Here is a 23,008-nt window from a genome sequence, read left to right as displayed (position 1 = left end):
TTCATCAAATATCAATACCAGCCACCCTAGAAGCAGTGTGTGTGTGTGTGTGTGTGTGTGTGTGTGTGTGTTTTAAAGGAAGATGAGTGATGGCAGCATCACGGCAAAACCCCAAAACCGTGCTGGTACATTGCCCACCCAAGCGCCTTCCCTGCGCCCCCCAACTCCAGGCTGGAGTCCGCAGCCAAGGAAACCAGCTGCTCTGCCTGTCCAGACACCACCCAATTTCTAAAGAGAAAAGTGGGCATGCACATGCATAGAATGGTAGAGTTGGAAGGGCACCTCCAGGGGTCATCTAGTCCAACCCCCTGCTAAAGATCTGCTTAAAAACCTTCCCTGCCCCCTGGCTGACCCTAAACTCGCCGGGACAGAAATCGCCCTCTGCCCATGTGCAGAGGCACCTCCGCTTTGCCAGAGGAACAGGAGAGGGTGCGGGGTTTGGAGGGACCTGGCTGAGCGGGGCGAGGCGGGGTCTCCAGGGGGCCCTGCCTCGGAAGGGCTCCCCAGGGGCGTCCCTCGAGGCCCCCCGGAGAGCGCCTGTGTCCACGGGAGGGCGTCCTCCGCTCCTCGGCGCGCGCGTCTCCGGGCACGGCTGCTGGCACGGAGCCTCGGCCGCTTCTGCCCGGCGGGGGTGGAGGCAGCGCGGGCAGGGCAGCGGCGGCGGCAGAGGACGGGCGCGCAGGAGCCGGGAGCGCCTTGCCGGGGAGAGCCGCCCGCAAGCGCGCCGTCGAGGGCCATCCGCTCCGGGGACGCGGCTCGGACAGTGTCCGGGGCGCCGCAGCGCGCCGTGCGCCCCGTCGAGGCTGCTCGCCATGGACGGGCAGGCGGCGCTGTGCGGCGTCGAGGCGGGCGAAGAGGCGTCGGGGGCGCCCCACTACGACTACAGCCGCATCGTGGGGCCGCTGCGCGAGCCCGCGGTCCCCGGCCAGAGGACGCGCCGCCCCGGCGGGCCTGCCAACGGCTGCGCCCCCATCCACGCGGGACACGAGACGGCGGCGCAGAGGTACAACGCTCGTCTCCTGCAGGCCGGTTACGAGCCGGAGAGGTGAGCGGCGCCGGATTCGGGGAAGCCCCGAGGGGGGGGGGGGTCGGGGTGGGAACTAGTCTCTCCTTCCCCACGCCTGGTTTCCAAAGGGTCGCTCCCCACTAACTCGGGTTGACTAACTCCGGAACCAATCGCGGTGCTTCTGAACTTCGGTTCTTGGCAAAAGGATCGTTTTAGTTTCGCAGGCGGAACTCAGACGGGCTGCGCACTTGCTTATTCTGCACCTGGGCGCCAGGTGCGCGTCCACACGCGCGCTCATCCCGGTTTTACCCCGCGAGGTGGGCTCGACTGGCGAGTGGGGCTCGACTGGCGAGTGGGGGCGACTGGCTCCGGGTTGCCCTTGGAGAGCACCAGCCACCCGCCCACCCCCCACCCCCCGTCGCTGCGCTTGCCGTGCCAGGAGAGACACCCCCAGTTTGGGGCTTCTCTGCTTCTAGGTGGTTCCTGACTGTCCCCACAGCCCTTGAGTGGCAGAGGTTAGGCGGGAATCGACTGGTGGACCTCTGGGTGACCCAAAGTAGATCAGCAAGGGTTTCTGACTTCCAGTGGCTCAAAACCATTTGACTGTGCCACAGGGGGGGTATATTTTTAGTGGTTGTACATTGGTTTTAATTGGCGTTAATATTGTAATTTTTGAGTTTAGCCACCCTGGGACATCCTGGGGAAGGGGAATGTAAGGAAATGAATTAATAACAATAACTATAGTAGCAACAAGCTGGCTCTTCTGCCTCCCTATGTCAACCAACTGAAATGAATAAAGTTTGGTGGTGTGTGTTGAAAGGGACCCCCTTAGGTCATCTAGTCCAACCCCTGCAATGCAGGAGTCTCAACTAGATCATCCAGGACAGATGGCCACCCGACCTCTGCTTAAAAACCTCCAAGGAAGGAGAGCCCACAGCCTCCTGAGGGAGACCGTTCCACTGCCAAACAGCTCTCAGCACTGGAAAATCTGTTCCGTATGTTGAGTCGGAATCTCATTTCCTGTCCTTTGAATCCACTGGCTCAGATCCTTCCGTCTGGAGCAGAAGAAAACAAGTTTGCTCCATCCTGCGGTCTCACCTCTACACCTTCCCTTCTTCAGGCCCAACCCCAAGTGTGAGCTCCCTTCGGTCCTGACCTTCAAAACAAATCCCTGGGCTTAGAGAGCTTTCAATGTCTTTGGTTCAAAAAGAAACAGAGTAGATGCTGCTGCAGACCTGGAATCTTCCACTGGCTCCCAAAATGTTCCTGGAAGCCTCCTGGAGCTACCCAAGACCTCCAGGAGGCCTTGAAGACATTTGCAACACCCCCCCTCCACCGCCAAGCCAAGTCAAGAGGTGACCTGGGGGCACCCAGAACCCTGGGCAGGATCCTGAGACACCCCCCTGCCTTGCACAGAGGCAGAGCTCAGACCACCCAGCTCAGTATTTTCGGCATCAGCCTCTCATGGTCCCTAGATGTTGCAGGACTACAAATCCCATCACCCCAGCATGGCCTGTGGTCAGGGGTGCCAGAACACCTGGGGACCCAAAGTTGAGAAAGGCTCTTCTCCACTCGCTGTCGGCAGCAGCTGTCTAGAATTTCAGGCAGGGGCCATAACCAGCCCTGCCTGGAGACAGCAGCACTATTAGGGCTTGAACCCAGGTCCATCTCAGTGCAAAGGAAAGGGACCCCTGACCTCCAGGGCCCCTTCCCAGTATCCTTGTGACGGCCCCGGTCCCTGCTTCTCGCTTGCACAGCCAGCCCTGTAGGCTCCAGACATGCCAGCTTTTGAAGGCTGCCCCATTTCTTGTCCCCTGATTCACCTGGGACACAACTGCAAGGGGAAGTCTTCATTGTGCAAAAGCCCCGTTGAAATGACCTGGTAAGCAGCTGACCTGTGGCCTGACCCAGCAGAGCCCTTCTTGTGGACTGGCACAAGCACACAGAGCTAGCCCTGCAAGGTAAAGGTAAAGGTGAAGGGACCCCTGACCATTAGGTCCAGTTGTGGCCAACTCTGGGGTGGTGGCACTCATCTCGCTTTATTGGCCGAGGGAACCAGCGTACAGCTTCCGGGTCATGTGGCCAGGAGGACTGAGCCGCTTCTGGCGAACCAGAGCAACACACGGAAACGCCGTTTACCTTCCCGCCGGAGCAGTACCTATAAATCTACTTGCACTTTGACAAGCTTTCGAACTGCTAGGTTGGCAGGAGCAGGGACTGAGCAATGGGAGCTCACCCTGTCACGGGGATTTGAGCCGCCGACCTTCTGATCGGCAAGCCCTAGGCTCTCGCATCCCTAGTGCTGCGAGGTAGGCCACTGTTATTCCCAATGGAAGGTGAGCTGCCCACAGCTGCTATACAGGTGTGTGTGTGTGTGTGTGTGCGTGTGTGCGTGTGTGTCCTGCTGAAACAGTAATCATCATGGAAGGGAAAGCTCTGCATGTGGCGTGGAGTGTGTGCTGGTCCCTGTGAGCGCATCTGGGCAATACTAATAAAAATATTGTTTATCGATATCCTGTGTTTTCCCCAGACCAGGAACGAAGGCGGCCTGCACAAATGCGGCCTAGGACCCACATACCTACAGGACCGCCTCTCCTGGTCTGCCCCGCGGAGGACCTTAATGTCCATAAATGACAACATTTTGGAGGTCCCAAGTCACAAGGCGGTTAGATTGGTCTCAGCTAGGGCCTTTTCAGTAGTGGCCCCGACTTGGTGGAACACTCTGTCACAAGAGACCAGGGCCCTGCGGGACTTGACATCTTTCCGCAGGGCATGCAAGACGGAGCTGTTCCACCAGGCCTTTGGCCAGGGCACAGTCTGACCCTTATGTTGCCCTCCCCTTATGGTCTTGATTTATCGGCTACTTTAAAATGAGGGTGCATTTTAAATTGCATTCTAACCTGTATTTTAAATTGGTCCCCCCCCCATTATGTTTTTACTGTGATTTTATTGGTGTTAGCCGCTCTGAGCCCAACTCTGGCCAGGGAGGGTGGGGTTTAAATAATAATAATAATAATAATAATAATAATAATAATAATAATAATAATTGTTATTATTATTATTAATCAAAACAACACAGATCAAATGGGGAAGACTAAAGTCATAATTTGAAATACAGTGGTATCTTGGTTTATGAACTCAATCCGTTCTGGAAGTCCGTTCTTAAGCCAAAACCGTTCTTAAATCGAGGCGCACTTTGCCTAATGAGGCCTCTCGCTGTCGGTGCCCTTCGACCGCTCGGATTCTTTTTGTAGACCGAGGTAAAGTTCTCAGACTGGGACACTACATCCGGTTTTGTGGAGTTCGTAAACCAAATCGTTCGTAAACAGGACTGTTCTTAATCCGAGGTACCACTATAGATGCAATTAAACTATAATAGGATTCAAACAATAAAAAAACAGGTTGCTGACAGGAGAGAGGCCTCGTCCCGAAGAGGTCAAGAGGGCAGTTGAGGGGTAAGGTGACCTCACAGGTAAACTGGTCCCCAGCTGGGATGATGCCAAAGAGCAAATCACTGATCCAACCTGTTTACTGAAAGACCAGCTGGTCCACCAGGAGGCAAATAATAATAATAATAATAATAATAATAATAATAATAATAATAATAATTTATTTATACCCTGCCCTCCCCAGCCAAGTGGGCTCAGCGTGGCTAACAAGCAATAATAAAAACAAGTTGAATGAATACAACTAAAAAACAAGATTAAAATACGACATTAAAACATTAAAATACAGCCTCATCACAGGAGGAGAAAGGAAAAAAGAAAGAGGGGGAGGGAATCAATTGATTCCAAGCCAAAGGCCAGGTAGAACAATTCTGTCTTATAGGCCTTGCGGAAAGAGATCAGATCCTGCAGGGATCGTTCCACCAGGCGGGAGCCATCACTGAAAAGGCCCTGGCTCTGGTTGAGGCTAATCTGACTTTCTTAGGGCCCGGGAGCACTAGGGTGTTGCTATTTATGGACCTTAAGGTCCTCCGTGGGGCATACCAGGAGAGGCGGTCCCGTAGGTACGAGGGTCCTAGGGCATGGCTTGAGAGAGTGCTGGCATAGATAGTGTGGTGGCACCAAAGGGAGAAGTCGTAGAGGCCTGGGCTGCAGGAGGAATCTGAGCCCCTTTCCAGGGGTGAGGATCCCTATAGGAGGCTGGGGGCCCAAGCTCCTCAGCCAGGAACTGGGAATGACCACAACGGGGCTGGGGGCTGAGGCTCCGGAGTTGAGGCTCCATGGCGAATCCGAAGGCTGCCTAAGCTGGGTGGGTGACGATTATGATTTAATTTTTCCCGCAAGTGGCACTTGAGTCTCCATCTGCTCAGCAGAGACCCTGGGTGACCCCGGGGTGGGAGCTCTTTTCGGACGGCTGCTCGGGGGCTAGTTATCTGCCTTTGGCCTAAAGTGTCTGAGCTCTTACGTAATGACTTTTAAAGGCTTAATATGAATTTGGCAGGTGCTCATCTGATCTGCGTAGCATCTGCTGGCGGTGGGGAGGGGGCGGGCGTTGGCCCAGGGCCATCTCACCCGGGTCTGGATGGGGTTTTGCTGTGTGCCGAATCAGAGGGGTTGAAAACCTACGCCGTAAACTCGTGGAAGGCAGGGAGCCCCCTTGGGTCAAGTCCAGCTGAGCTGCCTGAATGATGGGTGCCCAGGGGCTGTCCAGAGCTCAGGAGGACCCGAAAGGGATGCGTGAGACCCAGCCTGTCCCCATCCTGCCCCTGCTGCAGAGAGTAGGACTATGAGAAGAGCCTGGCTGCCGGATCCAACTGGTGGCTCAACACAGTTCTCACAGTAGCTAGCCAGATGTCTCTACTGGGAAACCTGCAATTGGCACCTGAGCAGAAAAGCACTGTTCTACCATTTCCAGCAGCTGTTATTCAGGTGCATTGCTGCTTCTTCATTGCGGAGGCAGAGTGTGGGCGTCATGGCGAGGAGCCATCCAGAGACCCTCTCCCCCCTTGAAAGAGGGGGGGGCTCTCTTCCAGCTGCCCTGCCTGGTCAAACCTGCTTTGCAGGGTTCCTGAGCCCCACAAAGCACAGAGAATAGCGGGGTGGGAGCAGGAGAATCGACTCCGGCTGTCTACAGCGCTCTGAGGTCCTCAGCTATTGTCTGTCCAAAGGTAGCTGAGGAGGAAAGCAGCTCAGCTGGGCTGGCCTTGGGCTTGACCCATCGAGGGCAGACAAGTGGATTGGGCCCCAATGTAGGAACACCGCTAGCGCTTCAGGGCTTCAGGGTCTGCTCCTAGCCCTGCCATGGAGAACTGAACCTGGGACCTTCTGCATTATTATTATTATTATTATTATTATTATTATTATTATTATTATCATCATCTAAAGATCACAGGGTGGTTCAATCCTGAGATAGCCTTCAGTATACACAGCAATCCTCAGATAGCAGCAAACAGCTCTTCCTCAAGTTCTTTGCAGGACTGAACTGGGGGTTTTTTTGGAGGGAAAGGTGGGGGGGGCGCTCTCCAGTAGTCCCTCCTGCCTTTGACAATGGAAAACTAGGAAGGCGACCAGGGGATGGAGTCCACCAGCACCTGCAAGGATTATCTTATCTATTCTCCATGAGGTCTGGTGACATGCCCAGCCCCAAAAGCATTCTAAGCAAGAATTTCCTTGTCCCTTTTTTGGGCACTTAAGGTGCCGAATGCACAGCGCACTTCAGTAACTTTGTAAAAAGCCCGGAATTTATTTGGAGCTGCGCAAATCGGTGAGGTCCAGTTCCTCGATGTCAGACGCTGCAATGCTAACAAGGCCTGTTTCTGGGTAGATCAACAGGAGCTTATAGCTGCAGACAGAGAATACCTACTGCCCAGTGGAAGACTGTGAGGTGCACATGGACTTGCCAACGCACACAAACACATGCTTCTTCTGGCTCTGCTTTCTGCACACGTTAAGAGAACCAGGGCAGGACATTTGCTTCTGCGGACCCCTCCGGAAACGCTGCCTACCTTTTTCTGACGCACCCTTGCCCCGCAAAGCTGCTCCTGGCTATTTCTGCCGCAGGATAGAGGAGTGACGTTGGAGACCTTAATCTCCGAGGCAGCAAATGCTGCTAATTGTGGCCTGGCTGCGATGGGCTGAGCAGAGACAGCAGGGGAGAGGCATATCTAGGGAGGCCCCAGCTGCTGCTCCCCTGGGCAAAGGTGGGGCGCCTCCCTCTTCCCATGCCCCTAGACCTCTGGGCTGCTTGGAGGGCTTCCATTTCCTGCCCATAGACTGCCTGTCTTGGGCTGACTTGGCAAAGTGGTCACCAATCCCGGTTATTCCAGGACACGAGAGTCAAGGCTTTTGGTCCGATTCAGTCCCTTGACCTTGTGAACAAATTTCTCTCTTTTTAAGATACTGTATTGTATTGTATAACTACATTAGTATATAAATCTTAGATTTCTAAATACAGTAGGTACCTCGGGTTAAGAACTTAATTTGTTCCGGAGGTCCGTTCTTAACCTGAAACTGTTCTTAACCTGAAGCACCACTTTAGCTAATGGGGCCTCCTGCTGCTGCCGTGCCGCCGGAGCACGATTTCTGTTCTCATCCTGAAGCAAAGTTCTTAACCCGAGGTACTATTTCTGGCTTAGTGGAGCCTGTAACCTGAAGCGTATGTAACCTGAAGCGTCTGTAACCCCAGGTACCACTGTAATTTCTCTCTATATAAGATAAGATCTATATCAGTCGAAGAACATTTATTGTAAGATTACTTTTTCTTTTCTTTTTCCATTTTCCTTTTTACGTATGCTTTTTCTGTTTGTTTTTTTCTGTATGTTATTTTGCTAATAGTAATTAAAAAAGAATGGGACGCGGGTGGCGCTGTGGGTTAAACCACTGAGCCTAGGGCTTGCCGATCAGAAGGTCAGCGGTTCGAATCCCCGTGATGGGGTGAGCTGCCGTTGCTCAGTCCCTGCTCCTGCCAACCTAGCAGTTCGAAAGCACGTCAAAGTGCAAGTAGATAAATAGGTACCACTCCGGCGGGAAGGTAAACGGCGTTTCCGTTTGCTGCTCTGATTCGCCAGAAGCAGCTTAGTCATGCTGGCCACATGACCCGGAAGCTGTACGCTGGATCCCTCGGCCAATAAAGCGAGATGAGCGCCACAACCCCAGAGTCGGCCACGACTGGACCTAATGGTCAGGGGTCCCTTTACCTTTACCTTATTGTATAACTACATTAGTATATAAATCTTAGATTTCTAAACAATTTCACTATATATAAGATAAGATCTATATCAGTCAAAGAACATTTATTGTAAGATTACTTTTTCTTTTCTCCTTTTTACATATGCTTTTTCTGTTTATTTTTTCTGTATTTTTTTTGCTAATAGTAATAAAAAAAGGAATAGGGTGGTCCTTGGAGATCAGGGAGCGTCTCGCCTCCCTTCTCCCAATCTGGACCAGACAGCTTCCAATCCCTTTCAGATCCCAAGCAGTTTGTCCCCCAAAGTGGTGTCCCGTCAGGACTTGGGGCCCCACAGAGATCAGGTCAAAGGAGGGAACTAGTGGGATGAGCAGCCAGGTTGCCTCCATAGTAATAGGTCACCAAGAGCTTAGCTGCATTGCAGGGGTTGGACTAGATGACCCCTGGGGCTCCCTCTACGATTCTGTGAGCTGTGCTGCAAAGGTTTCCAGGTAGAACAGAGGCACCTTGAAGATTTGCCCACATTTCAGATTTCTCCGTTTTCCATCTGATACCCGTCTCAGAATTTGAACAGTTTGGACTAGATTTGGTCCAGCTTTCGGGGAAGGTGGGTGAGCTCAGAAACTGTCAAATGCCGCTCACTGCCTGTCAGCTGTCAGTCAAAAGCAACAATCCCAAACGCCACCTAGTGTTAAATAAGAGTGTGTCATGCACACACATTTGGCAAATACCATATTTTTTACTCTATAAGATGCACCTGACCATAAGACGCACCTAGTTTTTAGAGGAGGAAAACAAGAAAAAAAATATTCTAACAGAAACAGCGGATGTATGATTTTTGTGGCTCATGCTGTGGCCAAAGACATGTGATCTGATGGTGAATTTGGGGTGACCCAGTGCAAAAATCCTGAGGATCCATTTGGATCCATGCTTTGTAACCACGTTTTTGTGCCATTGCGGCCCCATGCAACAGAGGGTGCGTGATTTTTTTGGTGCAGGCTGAAGCCATGGGCATGCTATGTGATCTGATGGTGAATTCGGGGTGACCCAGTGCAAAAATCCTGAGGATCCATGGGCTTTTACCTCCCCCCTCCCAGGCAGCCACCGCTAGCATCCCTTATCTCTCTCCCGATCCCACCGATCAGCTGTTTCCTTTCAACACTCCCTTCCCTCTTGTTTGCCTTAGTGTCTTTTCCTTAGCTGGAGCAGTTTTTTGCTCCTCCTTTTCTTCTAATTTCTCTCCTTATTGCTTTAGTCTTCCTGTTTCCCCCCTTTGTAAGTTTGCTGTCTTTACCTCCCCCCTCCCAGGCAGCCTCCTTTATCTCTAGCGTCCCTTATCTCTCTCCCTGATGGGCAAACGATCAGCGGCTTTGTTTCAACACCCACTTCCCTCTTTTTTTAAAAAAAGAAAAGCACAATCTGCTTTTTGCCCCTGGGCAATTAGGCTCCAGGGACCACACATTCACTCCATAAGACGCGCAGACATTTCCCCTTACTTTTTAGGAAGAAAAAAGTGTGTCTTATGGAGTGAAAAATACGGTATTTGGCAAACGAAATCAATGAAGCATTTGAGAGAAGAGGCCTCGTGGTAATGGGCACATAGAGAGGCAGCAATGTTCCCCAATTGGGACGGCTATAAAACAGGATTAGGCCCATTCACGGAGGGGAGGGATATCAGTGGCTCCTGGCCAGAATGGCTCTGCTCTGACCTCTGAGGTCAGAGGCAGCGGTGCTTCTGAATGCCAGTTGGGGGAAATCGCAGGAGGGGAGAGTGTGGCCCTTTCTTTTCCACCATGGGCATCTGGTTGGCCCCTAAGTGATCCAGCAGCCTCTTCTCAAGCAGGTGCCAGGGAACGAGGGCCGGCTAGCTGGCTGGCAGGCTTACCCGCCTCTGCTTCTGCCAGAGAGGTTTCCTTCTCTGGAACGAAAACAAGGCTAGCTGCCACGGGGCTGTTTTCCTGCTTGCCTCTCCTGGGGCATAATTAACTGTGCCAGGCTGCTCTGGGCACTGGGGAGCTGCCTGCCTGCAGCTGTACACAAGCCTCAGCCGCGGGCGCAGGCTGGCAGGGGAGCCAGAACAGGGAAACTCTATTTCTGCTCCTGCAGTGTGAGAGGAGGGCTGAAGAAGCTGATCAGGCCAAAGGGCTCTCATCTAGCCCAACACCCTGGGAAATCTGTATGCAAGATTTGAGAATAATAATAATAATAATAATAATAATAATAATAATAATAATTTATTTATATCCCGCCCTCCCCAGCCAAAGCTGGGCACAGAGCGGCTAACAACAGTAAAGTAATACAGCATTCTAAAATCAAATTGTTATAAAATCAGCTCAAATCAAATCAATGGCAACCGTTGGGCTAGAGTTCTATGAGGATTGCCAAAGGAGGTGCCTTGGCCAAAGGCCTGGTGGAACAGCTCTGTCTTGCAGGCCTTGCGGAAAGATGTCAAGTCCCGCAGGGCCCCAGTCTCTTGTGACAGAGCGTTCCACCAGATCGGGGCCACCGCCAAAAAAGCCCTGGCTCTGGTCGAGGCCAGCCTAACCTCCCTGTGACTTGGGATCTCCAAGATGTTTTTGTTTGAAGACCGTAAGGTCCTCCGTGGGACATACCAGGAGAGGCGGTCCCATGGGTACGAGGGTCCTTGGCCATATAGGCTTTAAAGGTTAAAACCAGCACCTTAAACCTGATCCTGCACTCCACCGGGAGCAAGACTCTCCTCTCCTGCCATCCCTGGCATTCAGAAGCACTGCTCAGTCCGACTGCGGAAGCAGAGCAGAGCCAACATGTCTAGGAGCCATCAACAGCCTCTCTCCTCCTCCCTGAATTTGTACAACCCTCCTTTGAAGCCACCCAAGTTGGTGGCAGTCCCTGCCTCCAGTGGGAGGGAGTTCCACAGGTTAACTGTGCATGTGGTTTGTGCCATGCACAGGTCAACCCTGAACGGCACCTCATTGGTACTTTGGGAGGAAAGGCAGCCTCGAGGTGGGGGCATAGATAAGGTGTTGGCCACCTGGTCCGTGGATCCTGGCCATCACGGCTGGGCCGGGCCTCCCCAGCAGGAGGAAGCGATGTTTCTGAATGCCAGTTGCTGGAAACGACAGGGGTGTGTGAGTTACTCTTGTGCTCAGATCCTGCTTCTGGGCTTCCCATAACGGGTGCCTGGCTTCCCATAACAGGATGCCGGACTAGATGGGCCTGATCCAGCAGGGTTTTCCTTGTGTTCTTATGGAACCTGCAGGGCCAGGGGCAGTCTATCTTGATCCCTGGAGGTATTTGGCCACTGTGATGACTGGATGGGCTGATCAAGAAGCAAACTCTTCTCCTATGTCCCAGCCAGAGGGTGGGACCTGGCCAGGTGGGTTCACCCTCTTTCCTCCTTCCTAAAAATTGCAGCCAGGGAAGTGGCGCCTAATGGGAAGTGGCCCACAACCAGCTTCTGCCGCCTGCAAGCCTGCACCCAGGGCCTGAGAGGCTGCCTCTCCTGGACCTTTCAAGACCCGCCTGGCAAGAGGATGGGGATCCGGTTCCCATAATTCCTGAAGATTGAAGAGGTGAAGTGGCCACATGCGGGGTGAGGCGATCTTGTAGGCAAACTGGTCCCAGGGGCTTTGTATACTAATCTTGGCCCGGTAGCAAATCAGCAGCCAGCACAGATTTCTGAGCGCAGGTGTTACAGAGTGACGAGACCTCGCGGCTGTCAGCAATTGGGCTGCAGCATCCCACACCGGCTGCAATGAGGTGCAAGGGCAGCCCTACACAGAGAACAAAGGAAAGAGCCTCAGGCAGAGACATCATTCAGAAGACGCAGTGTGCGTCTTTTGATGAAGCTGAATCCTGACTCCCAGGATACATTCAACGAAGGGGAGAGATGAGAGTCCAGGAAAGTTGATGCCGCAATAAATTGCACTGTCCCAAGAGAGACGGCTTTGTTGTTCTTCCTGCCAAAGACTCAAAGACAGGCAACAGCTCTGCAAATGAAAAAGATGTGTTTCTGTAGGCAAAGTGCTGCCCCCTGGAGCAGAGATCCCTGCCCAGCAAGCATCTTGCCAGAGAACGGATTCAATAAAAGATCCCAGGGTCCTCAGATGAGGCTGCCTGCTCTGTCTCTGCGTGATTCACCGTTCTGGGCTGGCCTCCTCAGCCTGTCCCCCCCCCCCCCCAGGCTGCGCTTGACGCAGATGATTCTGCTGTTTCCCTGGAGCGGGTGAAACTGGCTCATTTGGCCGATCACTCCCCATGCAGAGGCACAGCCCAGTTATCTGAAGAAGCCACATCCAGGTTGGTTATGCACACAGAGACACAACAGGGTGATGGTGAACTCCTCTGAGAGAGAGAGAAATTCTCAATGTAGTCTTTTTGTTGGGGTGCAAGCTGGGGGGGATGGACACACAGCTTCACTTTAAATTGGAAAACAAAAGAAGCATAAATTCAACCCTGGCTTGAGGCATTCATTCTTTCACTCCAGGATTTACCCAATCCCGTCTTTTACAAGTGTTTCAAGGCAGCTAAGAATAAGGAATTAAAACCACCTCACAGCACCATAATAAACATAAGGGAAGCAGCAGCAAGGCAGCGCCCTGGGAGGAGGGAACTGGCAGCCATGAATACAATTCTCTAGTTTAAAAGTCGGGATGAACCTCATTAAAAGGAAATATTAGAAAAGATTTACCATGGGGAGGGGCAGCCCCTCGCCACTCTGCACGCTTAAAGTGTGGGTCACAATGGAGTCACCAGCATGAGCTTCAATAAAGGGAGGCGCCCAGAGCAAAGCTGGAGGATATAAATGAGGAAACCATAAAAAATGGCCAGCGAAGCTTTGCAAACACTTCCCCCATCCCACTTCCCCCCTTTAAAGGAACTTTTTAGCCCAGAAAAAACAGCAGCTTGCTCTGTGGAAATCAAACAGAGAACATTTCTCCACCTTTCCATGCCCTGCTTATTTCAGGCTGCCAGCCAAGATAAGATGGTAAAGAACCATAAAACTGTAGAGTTGGATGGGACCCCTGAGGGTCATCTAGTCCAACCCCCCGGCAATGCCGAGATCACAACCAAAGCATTCCTGGCAGATGGCTACCCAACCTCTGCTTAAAAGCCTCCAGCATCCCCTTCTGAAACAGCAGCCCTGCAGAGACAACTCTTAATCTCAGGAACTTGGGTTTGAGCTCCACTTTGGGCAAAAGATCCCTGCATTGCAATGCGTTGGACTAATAATAATAATAATAATAATAATAATAATAATAAAAATTTACACCCCACCCTCCCCGGCCAAGGCCAGATGATCCTTGGGTCCCTTCCCGCTGTATACCTGAAGGAGCATCTCCACCCCCATTGTTCTACCTGGACACTGAGGTCCAGCTCCGAGGGCCTTCTGGCGGTTCCCTCCCTGTGAGAAGCAAAGCTACAGGGAGCCAGGCAGAGGGCCTTCTCGGTGGTGGCCCCCGCCCTGTGGAACGCCCTTCCGTCAGATGTCAAAGAGAAAAACAACTACCAAACTTTTAGAAGACATCTGAAGGCAGCCCTGTTTAGGGAAGCTTTTAATGTTTAATAAGGTAAAGGTAAAGGTACCCCTGCCCGTACGGGCCAGTCTTGACAGACTCTGGGGTTGTGCGCCCATCTCACTTAAGAGGCCAGGGGCCAGCGCTGTCCGGAGACACTTCCGGGTCACGTGGCCAGCGTGACGTCGCTGCTCTGGCGAGCCAGAGCCGCACATGGAAACGCCGTTTACCTTCCCGCTGGTAAGCGGTCCCTATTTATCTACTTGCACCCGGAGGTGCTTTCGAACTGCTAGGTTGGCAGGCGCTGGGACCGAGCAGCGAGAGCGCACCCCGCTGCAGGGATTCAAACCGCCGACCTTTCGATCGGCAAGCCCTAGGCGCTGAGGCTTTAACCCACAGCGCCACCTGCGTCCCTTAATGTTTAATAGGCTATTGTATTTTAGTGTTTTGTTGGAAGCCGCCCAGAGTGGCTGGGGAAACACAGCCAGATGGGCGGGGTATAAATAATAAATTATTATTATTATTATTATTATTATTATTATTATTATTATTATTATTATTTCCCTCTCCAGTGACTGGGCAATTGCAATTGCACTGGGGAAACCGGCTGGTTCAAGTGGGCCTGAGGTTCCCCGTCTGGCCACTGGAGGGCAGCAGAGGTGTCCTCTTTCGCTTGTCCGGCTACGGACTTTGGGGTTGGCATTCCTGGGGCACAGCACCCAAGGAGCTGTGAGGGGCAGCTTCTTGCCTCTTCAGGTCTTCAGATGCCCGCTGCCCACTGCAGAGGCTGCAGAGCTGCTACCGAGCCAACTCCAAGGTGTTACTTACTCCTGGTATATGAAGACCTTAACAACTCGGGACCAGTTTAGCCCACCAGTGTCCGCTGGACCATCTGCAGAACTGGCCCTGTTACAGGGGTCACACAAAACCCTGCTCTGCATTTGTAAGAGCGCAAACCTTTGTGTACCCTTTGGAACTCCCTGCCTATGGAAACCAGGCTAGTACTGTCAGAAGGTTCGTGTATGCGGGCTACAAACCTGCTATGTTTTTAGTTTTTTTGCTGAGGACAAAAATGAGAGAAAACCCCGCGATGAAAGCCCTCTCTTTGGAGCAGGAACTGTCCTGTAAATGAGGTACAGTTCAGAGGTTGCCCATTGATATGACTGCAGCAATAAGGAGGGGAGACGTGTCCAGAGGAGGGCAACCAAAACGGTCCAAGGCCTGGAAACGATGCCTTATGAGGAACGGCTAAGGGAGCTGGGCATGTTTAGCCTGGAGAAGAGGAGGTTAAGGGGTGATATGATAGCCATGTTCAAATATATAAAAGGATGTCACATAGAGGAGGGAGAAAGGTTGTTTTCTGCTGCTCCAGAGAAGCGGACACGGAGCAATGGTTCCAAACTACAAGAAAGAAGATTCCACCTAAACATTAGGAAGAACTTCCTGACAGTAAGAGCTGTTTGACAGTGGAATTTGCTGCCAAGGAGTGTGGTGGAGTCTCCTTCTTTGGAGGTCTTTAAGCAGAGGCTTGACAACCATATGTCAGGAGTGCTCTGATGGTGTTTCCTGCTTGGCAGGGGGTTGGACTCGATGGCCCTTGTGGTCTCTTCCAACTCTATGATTCTATGATTCTATGATTCTATGACATTGCAAGGAGGAAGCTGTTAATCAACATTGCAGGAGACCCTGAGCAAACAGGCCAGGAGGGGCATGCGCTGCTGTTTTCAACCCAGTGTCTGCATAGGGACGGCCATCCAAATCGTCCTGCCAGATGCAATTCTTCCAGGAAAGACACGGTACCCCTCCATTCTGCCCTGGTCAGACTTCACAAATACTCCTGCATCCAGGTCTGGGCACTATGGGTGGAGGCAGGGGAATGCAGGAAGCCACTTGCCCCCCCCCCCATCAACTAAATAAATAAATAAATAAAGTACTTAACGAATTGACTAATTGCATCGTAGATAACTCGGTTCTGCCCCTACAATAAAGCCTGCCCCCTAAAATAAACCCCGGCTATAGGTAAAAAAGGGGGTGCGGGTGGTGCTGTGGGTTAAACCACAAAGCCGAGGACTTGCCGATCAGAAGGTCGGTGGTTCAAATCCCTGCGACGGGGTGAGCTCCCATTGCTCGGTCCCTGCTCCTGCCAACCTAGCAGTTCAAAAGCACGTCAAAGCGCAAGTAGATAAATAGGTAAGACTCTGTCGGAAAGGTAAACGGTGTTTCCGTGCTCTGCTCTGGTTCGCCAGAAGCGGCTTAGTCATGCTGGCCACGTGACCCGGAAGCTGTACGCCGGCTCCCTCGGCCAGTAAAGCGAGATGAGCGCCGCAACCCCAGTCACAACTGGACCTAATGGTCAGGGATCCCTTTACCTTTTACCTTTATAGGTAAAAAGGCAAAGGACCCGTGGACGGTTAAGTCCAGCCAAAGGCGACTATGGGGTTGCGGCGCTCATCTTGCTTTCAGGCCGAGGGAGCTGGCGTTTGTCCACAGACAGGACTAAACTGCTTCTTGCGCAACAGAACACTGTGGCGGAAACCAGAGTGCATGGAAACGCCGTTCACCTTCCCGCCAGAGCGGTACCTATTTATCTACTTGCACGGGCGTGCTTTTGAAATGCTAGGTTGGCAGGAGCTGGGACAGAGCAACAGGAGCTCACCCCGTCGCGGGGATTTAAACTGCCAACCTTCTGATTTGCAAGCCCAAGAGGCTCAGTGGTTTTAACCACAGTGGCACCCGCATCCCTAGGGAAGTCACAGTCCCACTCTATTCTGCCTTGGTCAGACCACACTGGGAATACTGTTTCCAGTTCGGGGCTCCCCAATTTAAGGAGGATGTTGACAAGCTGGAAGGTGTACAGAGGAGGGTGACCAAGAGGATCACGGGTCTGGAAACCAAGCCTGATGAGGAACGGTTGAAGGAGTTGAGTATGTTTAGCTTGGAAAAGAGGAGTCTGATAAGTGATATGACGGCCTTCTTCAAATGTTTGTGGGGCTGCCCCACGGAAGATGGAGCAAGCTTGTTCTCTGATGCTGTGGAGGGGAGGATCCAAACCAACAGATCCAAATGAGGAACGAAATTCCAACCAACCCTGAGGAAGAACTTTCTGCTGGCGAGAGCTGTTTGACAGTAGAATGGACTCCCTTCGAAGGTGGTGGGCTCTCCTTCCTTGGAGGTTTTTAAGCAGAGGTTGGATCCTGGAGCTGAGATTCCTGCATTGTAGGGGCCTGGACTAGGTGACCCTTGGGGTATTTCATGATTCTACAATGGCAGAAAGATTTTTCTTGGCTTGCAAACGGAATCCCTGAAGGAGCGTCTCCACCTCCATCATCCATCCCAGACATTGAGGTCCAGCGCCGAGGGCCTTTTGGCAGTTCCCTCCCTGTGAGAAGTGAGGTTACAGGGAACCAGGCAGAGGGCCTTCTCGGTGGTGGCGTCCACCCTGGGGAACACTCTCCCATCAGATATCAAGGAAATAAACAACTATCTGACTTTTAGAAACAAATAAAAAAATTGTCTTCTTCAGATACATGCACACGAAAGCTTATACGCAGAACAAACTTAGTTGGTCTCTAAGGTGCTACCAGACAATTTTTTAAATTTATTTCAGCTGTGTCAGACCAACACGGCTACCTACCTGAATCTAGAATCATGACTTTTAGAAGACATCTGAAGGCAGCCCTGTTTAGGGAAGTTTTTAATGTTTGAAATTTTATTTTGTTTTTAATGTTCTGTTGGAAGCCATCCAGAGTGGCTGGGGAAACCCAGCCAGATGAGAGTATAAATAATAATAATAATAATAATAATAATAATAATAATAATAATAATAATAATAATAATTTCTCCCAAGCAGAGCCAGGTGTTTAAGACAGAAGTCGAGGCAAGGCCCTGGAGCAAAAGGAGCCCAAATCGCTCTCCCTCTGTATCAATTCCGCTGCCGCCCTTTGGCCAGTGACTCATGAACCCCAAAATGTAGTTGGATGCGGTTCTGCTGAACTGGCGAATGGACTCCTGGTGCCTTTGCTCTTGGGGGGACGGCAGAGCACATCAGCCTTAGGCAGGGAGGCCAAATCTCACATTCCCAGCCAACAAACCCCTCAGGAAGGAGGAGTGTCTCTAGGGCTTCCCTTTGAGTATCAGTTCCACTCCAAAAGCGGCTTTTAGCACCAGGGCTCGCCCAAAGAAGGAAAGAAAGAGAACAGCCTCTGAGGATGCGCAGAGTGCATTGGTGTCAGTGCTGAGTACACACAGCCAGGGTGCACACATTGAAAGTTGTGGCTGCATTAAGAAGCAGCGCCTCTCCTTGCAGGATCAAGCCCCTTTGACAAGGGGTGCTGAGCCCAGGAGCTGCGTGCCTGAGCACCAGGCACACAATCTGCCCGCCTCGATTTCTCCCTCGAACTCCAGACTCTCCTCGGGGGACATAAATGAGGACTCTCCTGTATGTGAGTGTCTGAGGGCCCTGCTCCTTCCTGCCACTTACCACCTGGCCCAGGGCAGGGCCTGACGGGCCTCACTAGGACAGTTGCTGTTACTGCTGGAGGGGTGCAGAGTGCTTTTAAAATGTTTTAAAATTTTTATTTTGAATTTTTTGTATGTGGGGGTGGGGTGGGGTGGGGTGGATGTTTATTGGGCCTGGGAATTTGTTTGATTTTATGTTTTTGTAATTTTTATAATTTTTATTGTTTTTTGTTTGTATTGTTTTATTTGTGTTGTTGTTGTTTTTTTGTTGTTTTTAAAAGGGGTTATTTTGTTCTTAAGGGGAGGGGTCAGGGCTGCCGGGGAATGGGCCCCAGCCCACAAAATGGCTGGGATATGTTTCACGGGGGGGAATGCGTTGGGACAACCGATCTCAGTGATCACGGGTAGGAGGAGGAGTTACGCTAAGACCAGACCATGTCATTACAGAGGAGGCAGGTTTAGTCGTTGTCTGAGGACTATCCCTGCCTCCGGGTCTGGCCCTGACCGGATGAATACTAGAATCAGCAAGGGATACCCACATGACCTGAAAGTGTTGCTGTGCAATGCCAGGTCAATGATTCATAAGACCACTGCCATCCATGACTTGATCGTGGATGGAGGACTTGACCTGGCATGTGTAACAGAGACTTGGTTGGATGAAGCAGATGGGCCTGTCCTTGCCGCTGCTTGTCCACCAGGTTTCTCTTACGCACAGCAACCCAGGTCATGTGGACGGGGAGGGGGGGTTGCAGTGATTTTTAGGAAGTCATTAGTTTGCACCAGGCGTCCTATTGGGAAGACCCAGTTTTCTGAGTGCATGTTCTGGAAGTTGGGCAATAGGGGCAGTACAGGATTCCTTTTGGTGTACCGACCTCCCCGCTGCACCAAGGATTCCCTGCCCGAGCTGCTTCAGGTCGTGGCGGATGTTCTCCTGGAGACACCTAGCTTGGTCGTCCTAGGGGATTTTAACATCCATGCCGACACGACCTTACAAGGGGCCGCTCGGGACTTCGTGGAAAGCATGGCCTCCATGGGGCTGTCCCTGAATAAGTCTGGCCCAACCCATAGCCACGGACATGCCTTGGACCTGGTGTTTACCTCTACGGATGTTGGTGATCTGACACTAAGTAAAAGTGAAACGAAAGAAGTGCCATGGTCAGACCACTTCCTGGTGCAACTGGACTTCTCTGCGACCCATCCCCTCTGCAGGGAGGTGGGACCGATTCGGATGGTCCGCCCCCGCCACTTAATGGATCCAAATGGTTTCCAGAGAGTGGTAGGGGATGCTTTATCCCATGTTGATGGCCTTTCAGCCGATTCCCTGGTGGCCCGCTGGAATGTGGAGTTAACCAGGGCTCCGAAGCGCCCTCTCCGATTGCATGGAGCCCGGAGAGCCCCGTGGTTTTCCACGGATCTGAGGGCAATGAAACAATCGTTGAGACGGCTAGAGCGCCGGTGGCGGATAACCCATTCTGAATCTGACCGGACACAGGTTAGAGCTCAACGTCGAGCCTACCAAGTGGCGATAGCGACAGCGAAGAAGACTTTCTTCACCGCCTCTATTGCATCTGCAGAAAACAGCAGCAGGAGACTCTTTCAGGTGGTTCACAATTTAGCGGAACCACCTGTAACATCGGGGCCCAGTACGGGCCACATGTTCTCCTGCAATGATTTTGCAAATTTTTTTGCAGATAAAATCGCTCAGATTCGGGAAGAAGTAGACTCCACCGTGGGAGCAGGGCCGGGGCAGGAGAGTGCTAGAGTCCTGTCTGGTCAAGTTGTGTGGGATCAATTCCAATCTGTTACCTCTGAGGATGTGGACAGGCTGCTTGGACGAGTGAAGCCAACCACCTGTCTCCTGGATCCTTGCCCATCCTGGCTTATAAAAGCTAGCCGGGAAGGACTGGGCGATGGGCTTCGTGGGGTGGTGAATGCTTCCCTCCGTGAGGGAGCCTTCCCAGACCCGCTGAAAGAGGCGGTTATTAAACCGCTTCTTAAAAAACCATCTCTAGATGCGGCCACAATGGCCAATTATCGCCCAGTCTCAAACCTTCCATTCTTGGGCAAGGTGATTGAGCGAGTGGTTGCTGAACAACTCCAGGCACGCCTGGAAGAAGCGGACCATTTGGATCCCTTCCAGTCGGGATTCAGGCCTCATCTTTGGACTGAAACTGCCTTGGTCGCACTGGTTGATGATCTCCGGCGGGCTAGGGACAAAGGTGAGAGCTGTTTCCTAGTTCTGCTGGATCTCTCAGCGGCGTTTGATACCATCGACCATGACATCCTTCTGGACCGTCTTGAGGGGCTGGGAGCTGGGGGCACTGTCATACAGTGGTTCCGCTCCTTCCTCCTGGGCCGTGTTCAGAAAGTGGTGGTGGGGGATGAGTGTTCAGACCCCTGGGCTCTCACTTGTGGGGTGCCTCAGGGTTCTGTCCTCTCCCCCATGCTTTTCAACATCTACATGCAGCCGCTGGGAGGGATCATCAGGAGGTTTGGGCTGGGTGTTCATCAGTATGCAGATGATACCCAGCTCTACCTCTCTTTTAAATCAGAACCAGTGAAGGCGGTAAAGGTCCTGTGTGAGTGTCTGGAAGCGGTTGGAGGATGGATGGCGGCTAACAGATTGAGGTTGAATCCTGACAAGACAGAAGTACTGTTTTGGGGGGACAGGAGGCGGGCAGGTGTGGAGGATTCCCTGGTCCTGAATGGGATAACTGTGCCCCTGAAGGACCAGGTGCACAGCCTGGGAGTCATTTTGGACTCACAGCTGTCCATGGAGGCACAGGTCAAATCTGTATCCAGGGCAGCTGTTTACCAGCTCCATCTGGTACGTAGGCTGAGACCCTATCTGCCTGTGGACTGCCTCGCCAGAGTGGTACATGCTCTGGTTATCTCCCGCTTGGACTACTGCAATGCGCTCTACGTGGGGCTACCTTTGAAGGTGACCCTGAAACTACAACTAATCCAGAATGCGGCAGCTAGACTGGTGAATGGGAGCGGCTGCCGAGACCATATAACACCGGTCTTGAAAGACCTACATTGGCTCCCAGTACGTTTCCGAGCACAATTCAAAGTGTTGGTGCTGACCTTTAAAGCCCTAAATGGCCTCGGTCCAGTATATCTGAAGGAGCGTCTCCTCCCCCATCGGTCTGCCCGGACACTGAGGTCCAGCTCCGAGGGCCTTCTGGCGGTTCCCTCACTGCGAGAGGCCAAGTTGCAGGGAACCAGGCAGAGGGCCTTCTCGGTGGTGGCGCCCGCCCTGTGGAATGCCCTCCCATCGGATGTCAAGGCGATGGACAACTACCTGACATTCAGAAAACATCTGAAGGCAGCCCTGTTCAGGGAAGTTTTTAATATGTGACATTTTAGTGTATTTTTCATCTCTGCTGGAAGCCGCCCAGAGTGGCTGGGGAAACCCAGCCAGATGGACGGGGTACAAATAATAAATTATTATTATTATTATTATTATTATTATTATTATTATTATTATTAACTCCTGTTTGCAAGCCAAGAAAAACCTTGTGCTTTGGACCTGACCAGCTTTTCCTGGCTGGAAAAAAAGGAAGAAGTGTGTGATGGCAGTTTGGTTGGGAAGGTCAGGGCAGCCCAGGAAGCCTCTCCCAAAAAGAACCATCGTGGTTTGCAAGAGTTTGAAATGGAAATTAAATGCAAACCACACGGGCAGAATTTGCTCGCTGGATTGATTTCACTTCCTCTGATATTTTCATACAGATGGAAAGGAGTCAGGGGAAGAGCTGGCTTGAGTCACGAGTTCAAGATCCGAGTCCCAAGGTTTTTCTCTGTCCCCAGAGGTTTCCTCTGCTCCTTGCTTTGCACTCAGGCTCAGGCTGGTTTCCTTGACCACAGGAGCAGAGCTGCCTTCTGCTACCAGGCCATCGTGTTTGGCTGCAGTGAGTGCAGGATGCTGCAGCAAAAGTGCTGACAGGCAAGGCCTTGCCAGCACAGAACACCTGGGCTGCTCAGATGGGCTGCCAGTTTGCTGCCCCAGATGTGCCCACGCGGCTGCTAGAATCGGTGGAACTGGCATTGCTACAGGTGCCCATAATCCCCTGTCCGCATTTGTAAGAACTCAGTCGCCTCCCCTTTGGAACTCCTCGCCTATTGAGATCAAGCACCGTAAGCCTTTTGGAACCTGCTGAAAGCATTCTTGTTTAGACTAGCCCGCCCAGACGTCTAGAAACTCGATGTGTGGTTTAATCTAAAAGTAAAGGTAAAGGGACCCCTGACCATTAGGTCTAGTCGTGGCCGACTCTGGGGTTGCGGCGCTCATCTCGCTTTATTGGCCAAGGGAGCCGGCGTACAGCTTCCGGGTCATGTGGCCAGCAGGACTAAGCCGCTTCTGGCGAACAAGAGCAGCACACGGAAACGCCGTTTACCTTCCCGCCGGAGCGGTACCTATTTTTCTACTTGCACTTTGACGTGCTTTCGAACTGCTAGGTGGGCAGGAGCTGGGACAGAGCAATGGGAGCTCACCCCGTCGCGGGGATTCGAACCGCCAACCTTCTGATCGGCAAGTCCTAGGCTCTGTGGTTTAACCCACAGCACCACCCGCGTCCGTGGTTTAATCTACTTTTAGCCTATTATTAGTTCCACTTTTGAAAAGTTTTAAAATAACTACTGCTAACGTTTCTTACGGATACTTTTATTATTGTTTTCGGAAGCCACTTGGGTCCCCACCCCCACCCCGGCTCCAGCTTAAAGACAAGAGGTGTATAATGAGTGGTAAACGAGTAATAAATTGATCCATCCAGTTCAGTAGTGCTTACTGACTGGCAGTGGATTTTCCAAGCAGGGATTTTCCCCGAGCCCTGCCTGGAGATCCCCTGCCGCTGGGGATTGCACCTGGGGCCCTTCTGCATGTGGGGCAGGTGTCCTCTCCCTGAGCCATGGCCCT

General features: G+C 52.1%; 1 protein-coding gene across 4 annotated transcripts in view; it reads left to right on the top strand.

Annotated features, from left to right (window-relative positions):
- Nucleotides 1–929: 929 nt before the first annotated feature.
- The window catches only part of IMPDH1 (inosine monophosphate dehydrogenase 1), a 68,212-nt gene continuing 46,133 nt past the window's right edge, over nt 930–23,008 (top strand). The window contains exon 1 of one of the 4 annotated variants that reach the window (XM_079992586.1): nt 930–1,045. The gene's annotated coding sequence lies outside the window, so the exon portion shown is untranslated. The remainder of the gene's footprint in view (nt 1,046–23,008) is intronic. The other 3 variants (XM_079992587.1, XM_079992588.1, XM_079992589.1) reach the window with 3 other exon arrangements.

This window comes from Podarcis cretensis, assembly GCF_951804945.1.
Source record: "Podarcis cretensis genome assembly, chromosome: 10".
NCBI lineage: Eukaryota > Metazoa > Chordata > Lepidosauria > Squamata > Lacertidae > Podarcis > Podarcis cretensis.
This window is presented reverse-complemented; position numbering and strand designations above follow the sequence as displayed.